The sequence below is a fragment of the Petaurus breviceps genome, unplaced genomic scaffold (assembly GCF_028583685.1).
Source record: "Petaurus breviceps papuanus isolate PSGF00001 unplaced genomic scaffold, PetGlider_PUasm1.0 90808, whole genome shotgun sequence".
NCBI lineage: Eukaryota > Metazoa > Chordata > Mammalia > Diprotodontia > Petauridae > Petaurus > Petaurus breviceps.
The window spans coordinates 18,421,800-18,429,903 of NW_027187349.1; the positions used below are offsets into that span (position 1 = coordinate 18,421,800).

General features: G+C 40.7%; 1 protein-coding gene across 2 annotated transcripts in view; it reads right to left on the reverse strand.

Moving 5' to 3' along the window:
* Positions 1–8,104, reverse strand: part of BCAR3 (BCAR3 adaptor protein, NSP family member) — a 177,027-nt gene that overhangs the window by 76,098 nt on the left and 92,825 nt on the right. The gene's annotated exons all lie outside the window — the stretch shown is intronic.

Sequence of the window (8,104 nt, forward strand, 5' to 3'; positions counted from 1 at the left end):
TTATTTTTCTTTCTATTCTTCCTCCGTCTTTCTTTGCATCTTTTTTTTCCTTCCTTTGACCTCTCTTTTTGTTTTTTTTCTCCCTCTTTTTCTTTCTATTCTTCCTCTGTCTTTCCCTGCATCTTTTTTTCTCTCATACTTCTCTTTTTCTTCTCTCTTTCCTCTTTTGCTTCCTCTTCTCTCTTTTTCTCTTTTCTTCCCTCTCCCTTTTTTTCTCTCATTCTATCTTTCTCTCCATATCTCTCCCTCCATGAAGGCCTCCCCAACTACCCAAGCCAACAAAGGAAGTGAGATTAGAATGGAAAGTTCTTTCTTGACCTCAAGCCTAATCTCTTTGCAACTTTGAACTTAATTTCTTTATTTCAACAAGCATTTCTTAAGCACCCACCAAGTAGAAGGGCTTATGCTAGTAACCAGCAGTACAAAGATGGGTATGACACAGGCTCTCAGGAAGCTCATCATTTAACGGGGAAGAGAAAAGGGTGAGTAGGTAAATAATCGACACAATAGAGAATGAGATAACAGCAGAGATCTTCAGAGAAGGTGCTTTGAGAAGCAAGCCCAACGGGTGTGAAGTTGTAGTGGAAATATTCTGGGTGCCATAAATGGAGAGAAAAACACCTTCCCTGGTTATCTGCAGGGATTGTGGTGATCAAATGAAATCACGTATGTGTACAGTTTTCTTTGAAAATTATAAAGTACTATATAACAAGGGATTACTATTTCTACCCCCATTATTTTTTAAGGTAAGCTCTCTAAGAATAGATTCTGTGTCCTACTATTTCTTTTGCATCCCAACTCCTACCTCATAATTGGAACAAAGCAAATAGATACTATTAGAATCAGAAAGCATGAAGTCCCCAAATGCTGGAGAACAATGAGATCCATGACCACTCAATATCAGCCCAAGAATCTATGTAGGAAAAACAAAATGGATGATGAATGTCTGTTGTCCAGGATGTGACATGCAGCTGGATGGACAGTTCATGGAGTGAGTCCATCAGTGAACATTTATATCTGGGTCAAGTACTGCTGATGAATAATGAGCTGGACCCAGAACTGAACCAGAGGAAGGGAGGAGGCTGGATTTCATTTGGGAAACTACACAATCCTCCATAAGACCAAAACCTATGCTTGTTTGTTTGTTTGAAAGCATCTCTATTCTTCCTGTATGGCTGTAAATCATGGAACATTATGGCATTCAAAAAATAAAGTTGTAACAGCCTGGAAAGGCAGCACAAGTAGGGAACAGTATATTACCAACAATGGCATGTATACAAGTAGGAAGGAGACTAAGCGTGTAGTAAGTACCTACTGTGTGCCCATGCACTATGCTCAGTGCTTTACAAATATTATCTCATCTGATCCTCACAACAACTCCAGGAGGTAGGTGCCCCATTTTTAACTAAGGCACACAGAGGTTAAATGACTTGCCCAGGGTCACACAGATTAAGTGTCTGAGGCCAAATCTCAACTTTCTAACTCCAGGCTCAGTACTCTGTCAACTACAACACCTAGCCGCCTTGTGGCATTAAAGGTATCATCCAGTCTTCTGATCCAAAGAATTGGAAGAAGATTCATGGTCATGTAAGAAGAGTGAGGAGTAACAGACAGACAACCTAACTGCTCCAATGACATCTAGAAGACCTAGAAGAAGGCATCTCCTCCATAGAGCACATTTTCTATTCAATTCAATTTGAATGCTTATTAAGCAGTTACTATATGTAAAATACTGTGACAGATTACAGGGCTACAAAGGAAAAAAGTCTCCTGCCTTTAATGAATTTATATTGTTCTTTTAGGATACAGAATGAATTCGAGTAAATACAAGATTATCTGTAGGAGGAAGAGGAAGGGTATAATTATTGAGGCATTGTGGATGATCTCTGAAAGATTGTGGAGAACAGAAAATGTAAAATAGAAGTAGAGGAGGGCAAACAGCCCAGTTTTCTAAAAAGAGAGTCAGCAACATGCAAGTCAGCAAGCTTAACTCATGTTCCTGGCAAAATACTAGAAGGCATCATCAAAGGGATGGGGAGGAAATATCCAAGAAAGGGAAGCCGTGGTCACGAAGAGCCAGCATGACCTTATCAAGGACAGGTCAAACAAACTAACTTGATTTCCTTTTTTGATGGGGTTAGAAGGCTAGTAGATTAGGGAAATGTAAATATATAGAATCCACCTTGATTTTAGACAAGTATTTAACAGTCTATCATGCTATTCATGTGGACCAGAAGAGATGTGGGCTACACGATAGTACAGTTGGGTGGATAAGATAAGATAAGATAGAGTTGATGGTTCAACAACAATTGGGGAGATCTCTGGTGGATTACCCCACAGATCTATGTTTTTAAAGAATTTTATCAATGACTTGGATAAAAGTATAGCTGCGTATGCTTATCAAATTTACAGATGACACAGGGTTGAGAAGTAACTAACTTGTAGGACAGGAGAGGCAAGATCCAAAGACACTAGACCAGGGGTGGGGAACCTGTGGCCTCAAGGCCACATGTGGCCCTCTAGGTCCTCAAGTGTGGCTTTTGACTGAATCCAAACTTCACAGAACAAATACTGATAATGAAAAGAATTTGTTCTGTAAAGTTTGGACTTAGTCAAAAGTCTGTACTCAAGGACCTAGAAGGCCACATGTGCCCTGGAGGCTACAGGTTCCCTACCCCTGTACTATTAAGGAGTACTCTTTTTTTGGGGGAGGGGGGGCGCGAGGCTCTGAAGGAAAGTATAGGAGAGAAGAGGTATTAGACTGACTACCAGACTGAAGGTCTACAGAGCCATTGTGCTGACCTCATTGAATGCCTGTGAAACCTGGACAGTCTATCAGAGCCATGCCAGGAAATGGAATCGCTTCCATTTGAATTGTCTTAGGAAGGTTCTGAAGATCACCTGGCAGGATAAGATACCAGACACTGAGGTCCTTACTCAAACTAAACTGCCAAGTATTCAAATTCTGCTTCAGAGAGCACAACTTTAGGATGGGCTGCCCATGTTATTCAAATACAAATTGTATGCTTGCCAAAAAGACAAACATTCACATGGTGGTCAGAAGAAGTGATACAAGGACATTCTCAAGGTCTCTCTCAAGAACTTTGGAATCGATTGTGTGACATGGGAGACACTGACACAGGACCGCTCAGCATGGCGTGCCCACATCAGAGAAGGTGCTGTGCTCTATGAGCAAAGCAGCATTGAAACAGCTCAAAGGAAACACAGGATGTGCAAATTTAGAGTATTCACCCCAAATGTTACCTGACCCGTGGTTTAGCATTCCAAGCTTACATTGCTCTGATCAGTCACAGTTGGATGCAGTGAAACTTGACTTGAGTGCAGAGAGATCATTTTTTGGTCCTCTTCAAGAAAGAAGGACAAGAACCAACCAACCCTGCACTGGACAGACGAGAACATTGGGCTGAATCTCATAAAACAGAATTTAACAAGGGGAAACGTGAAATCTTTAAACCATATGCACAAAATCAAGTCCATGAGGACAAGACTGAGAAGTTATGGCTAGCCAATGACTCATCTTTAAAGTGAGTTTTTAAAGACTTAGAGTTCAACAGGAACCAACAGTATGAAATAATAGCCAAAAAAACCAAAAGCTATAATATGGTCAGTTCTGCTCTAATGCTTATTTCAAAAGCATGTGAATTTATTCCAACACAACTGATATATTAGGGAACAAAACTCAAATTTCAAGTTTGCACATGTGCAATTTCTTCCACAAGAAACAGAGAGAGAGGGGAGGCCAGGTGGCTCAGCAGGTAAGAGCATCGGCCCAGTGTTGGGATGACCTGGGATCGAATCCGGGCTCAGATACTCAGCACCACACTCAGAAACACCTGGCCATGTAACCTTGAGCAAGTTACTTAACCCAGATTGCTTTAAAAAAAAAAAGAGAACAGAGAGAGAACACAGAAAACTCGACTACTTCACAATACTCATAAGATGCAACCCATCCACTGCCCAGTTCCACAAACCGATCTCAGGTCTTTTTCAAGATAAATTACCGTATTTATTGTACATCTTTTGGTGCAATAGGAGGTGAGCAGAGGAGGACTGCATGGCCTTTGAACATGGCCCAGAGCTGCTGCCTATCCTTTGGTCCCCCAACTTCCACTAGACTTTGCCAGTTGCCCAAGTCACAGACATTGTCACTAGTTATTGTAGTATTTATATGTTTCTTAACCTTATTTATTATGTCACTGATAAAATCTTTGAGCATCGGGTTCCAAACCTGATTTTCTACTAAGGCCTGTGGTTTTAATTCTGCATACTACAGTGCTTTGGGGGAATTCATATGTGGCATTACAGCAGAATTGGCCGCACAACAAAGTGTCATTAAGAGAGTTACCACCCTCCGGGATTGGAGAAATGGTAGCACCACAGTATGCAGCCCTGGCAGAGCACATTTGGAATACCTAAAACTAATCAGATGATCATTTCTGGACATTAATAAGCTGGAAAATATTCAAAGGAAGATGATCATGATGGTAAAAGGTCTCAAGATCATGCCATATGAAGACATATTGAAGGATCTGCAAGTGTTTGCCCCAGAGAAGAGATAATTTTGAAGTGAAATGTAGATTGTAAGCTCCTTTAGGGGAGGGACTATGTTTCTTTCTGTTTGTATTTGTATATTCAGCACATACCACAATGCCTGGCACATAGTAGGTGCTTAATAAATGTTTAATAAATTAATAAATGTCAAGTTTTTAAAGGTCTATAATGTGAAAGGACCCTAAAGGACAAAACTAGTCATAGTGGATGGAAAATTTAGGGTGGGTGTAAGGAAAATCTTCCTAACAATGAGAGCTATTGAAAACTGGAACAGTCTTCAAGCTAAGACAGGATGGCCACTTGACAAATATGCTATTGTAAGGATGCTTTTTCACATGAGGGTTAAACTAGATAACCTCTAAAAGTTCCTTTCATGATTCTGTGTCCACCTGGCAGGGGATAGGGGAATCAGGAAAGCTTATATGGAACAGGGACAAGAATGGAACAAGATGGCAGCAGGGATGGGTTGTTATCTGCATCACTGGAAATAGCATTCACAGAGGAGAGAGGAAAGGAGGAAATAAGCACTTAAATAGTGCCTACTGTATACTGGCCACAGCAATGAGATCACAATACATGAAAATTCTGAATGTCACAGAATAATGCTACTCAATCTAAATGTAAAATGATCTTTTAAACTTCTATTTCCATGGGACCTGAATTTATAGGACTGTTCTACTTGTATAACCTTAGTCAAGTCACTTAACCTCTATACCTTAGTTCCTTCATCTGTAAAACAAAAGGGCTGGACTAGATGGCCTCTTAGAGCCTATTAGATATCTATCACCTCACAATCCTGTGACTCATATTAGTAAGACAACCCAGCACTCTTTAGTGCCTATCAGAAATCCCTTAAGGATTTAAAGATCAGGACACTGAGCCATTGTAGCTGAGTCCTCCAAGATTCTCTGGAACACTCCACGTGAAGTTTCCTTCTAAAGGCATCTAGGTGGCTTAATGGATTTACAGTCAGGAAGACCTGAGTTCAAATATACTTATTAGCTGTGTGATCCTGGGCAAATCACTTAACCTCTGTCTGCCTCAGTCTCTTCAACTGTAAAATGGGGATAATAACAGCACCTACTTCCCAGGGTTCTTGAGAAGATCAAATAAGAAATATCTGTAAAGCACTTAGGTCAGTACCTATATAATCGCTTGTTTCCCTTCCCCCACCCCCATTCCTCCCACCCCCTGCTTTTTCCCCTTTCTTGCCTCAAAGAACAATTTTTCTTTCACACCTATTTGGGCCACATACTGGCAACTGCACAGTCCTGACACTCTCTTTTCTCCATCCTTATCAACCCACTTAGTTCCCTTTTTGGGCCTATTTCCTTAAAGTTAGGCAATCCAATTATTTACTGCCCTTGCTGATTACAGTAACCTAACCAAACTTGTTCCAAGATACACCAAGTTGAATGAAGTTCATTTGAGTGCACCCAATATATCCAAAAGTCTAGAATGTCTCTGCAAATAGCATCTTGTTTTCTGAAAGTGAGCAGCTATGATTGGTTTCTATGTATAAGGCTTTTTATATTTTTAGTTCTCTTCCCATACAACAAAAACTATTAATACTGCTCTACTTTCTCCAGAGACAGTATGGATTAGACCAAATGGAAAGTTACCATGACTACCTCAATGTTATTTTTGGTATGAGAAACTCTGTCAAGTCCAGCAATGTATGTGGTCAAGAATTGCGGCTTTATTTCCGCTTTGCTATCAGACAATCAATCCCAATTTAATTTCAAAGCTCAAATAGCAACGGAAACTAATGAGGAGCAGCAAGATCTGAAATCCCTAATTAAAGCGGAAGTCAATAAAGCCATAAGCGTTATCATTGGGACAACCAGGAGCAGGATGGAGCCCCATACAAAAGCAGAGAATTTCTTTCCCAGATAAGTAGCTAAGCAAAACTGGGGAGGGGAAAAGGAGAAAGGCATTTGGAAGATGCAAGGCAGAAAACAAAGTCAGGACAGAAGGATTCTATTTCTGATTCTGACGCTATTTGCTCTTAAAGCAAGTTGAGGAACTTCTCTGTACCACAGAGCCTCAAAGGAAAAAGATGATGACCAATTCTAAGCAGCACGCTCTGGGGAGTGTGTGATATTTGCCCTGGCACCTGAATGCAGTGGGAAGGGGCTGGAGCCTCACTGGGAGGACTGTCTACCTTGGCGAGCTAAATAGGATGATAGATTTAGAGCCAGAAGAATTTCGAGTTCTTCTTGTCCAGCTCCTCAATTTCTAACATGAGGAAACTGAGATCCAGGCAGATTAAATAACTGCCCAGTCATATAGGTTATATATGGCAGAGATCTGCACTTCCCTGCATTGTACCACACAGAAAAGTAGGGTTCGTTGCAAACAGTCCAAGAAACCTCTTCATACTCATGTATGACTCCCATAAATGCAAGGGAGAAGGTCTACTGAGCCAAAAGCTCAACACCCTCCCCTCTCATTGCCCTATGGGCCAAATGCTGAATCGCTGACTTTGTATGTATCAGAAGTGGATCTGCGCAAAACCTTCTATTAACAGTGAAATACCACAGCCAACTCCAGAAGTGTACATGTCCCCAAGGACCAACTCGGGTATTTTTGACAGCTTTAAAATAATGTTAATGGTCTGACTTCATCTCACTCAAGCCAGAGGGATCCGCATTTAGGCCAGAAACCACATGGCCACTGCTCTGGCTGCAGGAGTAGCAAGGGGACTCTTAAGCGAATAAGGCATTGCTTCTCCCTGATGGTTATATATACTTGTCTTATCTCAAAATTTCTTGATAAAGAAAAATTAGCTTTGAGCGTGAGTTGAAAAGTAGTCAGGCTGTCAAGTCGCAGCATGCACTCAGGCCCTCTCTTCAGCTAGCCTATATTCATTGTAGAAGATTGCTCCCCCTCTCTTCTTTAAGACATAATTGCCTTGTAAGAGTACTGTAATGAGGAAACAGAATGCAATAACCCTGAAATGGCTTTTTTGATGCAAATGGAGACAGAGATAGAGAAATACAGATACACTCAGCAAGAGAGACAGAGGGAGGGAGGGAGAATGAGAGAGATAGAGAGACATAGAGAGATCTTGATATAAAGATAGATATAACTCTCTGGAGAACTTTCCAAATCCAATTGTCTTTGAATTAAAATCAGGTCTGAAAAGTCATTACCAGAGAGACAAGCCCCATAGATAAAGAGAAGCTTGCATTCATTCTCATTTTGTATGTATTTCAAAGTCAGACAATTACAATGCAAACAGCATTCATTAGCATAGTTCTGTCTATCAATGGAATCACCCAGATGAACCCATAATATTCTCAGCAGGGTTAAAAAAATAAAGTGTACTGATAAAGTTTTTTAGTACTGAATGTTTCGTGGGGGTAGGGGAGAGGCTACTTTAACTGTTCCAATGATGAGAAAGAGAATTTCAGCCACTAAGACAAGCTAATCTTAGTTCCTCATTTAAATGAATTAGTATTCACTGTGACATACACATCTTGCACACACACACACACACACACACACACACACACACACACACACACAC